Consider the following 1627-nt stretch of genomic DNA (forward strand, 5'->3'; position numbering starts at 1 on the left):
AGACGGAGACAGGGTCCCTGCCGGAATTCTGGTCCCTTTTTCAGCTCCTGGAACCCAGGGCATGTCCAGCGCCTTAATAAAGCCCTGGGTGGGCTCCTCCTCCTTGTGCCTGTGGGGCGCCAAGACCAGAAAGTCACTTTCAAACACATCAGTGCGTCTCCAAGAGTGCCCATCTGCAGAACTGTGCCACTTAAATCTCCTTCAATGTGGATTAAGTTGGTCTTTGGAGTAGGGGCTCATCAGTCTGCATTTTGAGAAAGCTCCACAAGCGATTCTGATGGGCCCCTCTGGTTAGGAAGAGAGGGAGTTGGGTTCAACACCAAATCACAGAACCCAGGGCAAACAGGCCTGGGTTCAGACCCTGGCTGTGCCACCTGTGAACTGCGTGACCTTGGGCAAGTTACTTAACTTCTCTGAGTCTTGGTTACCTCTTCTGTAAAAAGAAAGCTAATACATATCCACCTTTTAGGAGGCTTGATATTTGTGAACTGCTTAGAACAACCCCTGCACATAAAAATACATACATAAATCCCAACCGATGCCCTGAAGAGGGTGGACAGAGGTTATTTGAGGGCTCTGTCCACTGTACTGTGTCACCCCTTTCAGGGCAGTGGACTTTGGCCCTTTTAGCTGTATGATTTTAGGGCAAGTCTCATATCTCTCTGAGCTCCTGCCCTTTAAACTTGGTCTGAGGTCACCGACTGCCTCCCTCCCAACCAGCTGAGACCTGGAATTGCGGGCTCCACTCATCATGAGAGGTGGGGTGAGGTGGGGTGGGGCACAGGTCCAGGTCTTCCTGCCTCAGGAGGCCACCCACAGAGCCTTCACCCGCAGAGCCTGCGGGTTAGGACTTGTCCCTAGGAAAACCCAGTCCACGCCAAGGTCATGCGGTCACTCAGCCCTGGAGTCAGGCCAGTGCAGGGCACGTAGGCGCCAGGGCTCCCTCACGGGCAGCTCACTCTCAGTTTTCTCTCTCCTGAAGTGGGAGGAGAGGAACCAGGTAGACCAGCCACCTTTGATTTTCTTTGCCTGCAAAACAGGTTCCTTGGACACAGGCAACAGAGGGCGGGGATGCCAGGTGTCTAGACTTCAGATCACCTGATGTGCCTGGCAGGATGTGGCTCAGCCTGGGAGAAATCATCCCCCACCCCGCCCCGCCCCGCCCAGCCCCTCCTTACCCCTAAGCCGCCAGGCTGATGACGTCCTCGGGGAAAGGCCCTCAGAGTACAGCACCTGTCAGCTGCTGTCTGAAGGAGGTAGTTGGCAGGGGACAGGCGGGTGGGGGAGTGGGGAGCAGTCGGGTAGAGGCCCAGCCAGAACTGAAGGCAGAGAGAAATAGTGACCCTTTCATTTTCTGAGCGCTCTATAAACCAGGCGCTGCTCTAAGCATGTTACCTACATTCACTGGGTCAATCCTCACATCTGTCCTCTGAGACAGTCACTATTACTATCTCCATTTTACAGATTAGGAAAATAGAGCCCAGGAAGCTATTCTCAGTTACTTTGCAAAATAAGGGTTTGCGTTGCTGTTATATTTACGTATGTTTTGAACTGGGAGTTATGATAAAGAGCATGAGAGCAGACTTTGGTGGGGAGGGGAGGCGTGTGAGAGCCATAAGGGAAGGGG

The 1627-nt window shown here is 53.5% G+C and overlaps 1 protein-coding gene across 1 annotated transcript in view; it reads left to right on the top strand.

The window, feature by feature from the left end:
• Window positions 1-1627, top strand: part of CDKN1A (cyclin-dependent kinase inhibitor 1A (p21, Cip1)) — an 11504-nt gene that overhangs the window by 5596 nt on the left and 4281 nt on the right. The gene's annotated exons all lie outside the window — the stretch shown is intronic.

The sequence above is a fragment of the Propithecus coquereli genome, unplaced genomic scaffold, assembly GCF_000956105.1.
Source record: "Propithecus coquereli isolate 6110/MARCELLA unplaced genomic scaffold, Pcoq_1.0 Scaffold248, whole genome shotgun sequence".
Lineage (NCBI taxonomy): Eukaryota > Metazoa > Chordata > Mammalia > Primates > Indriidae > Propithecus > Propithecus coquereli.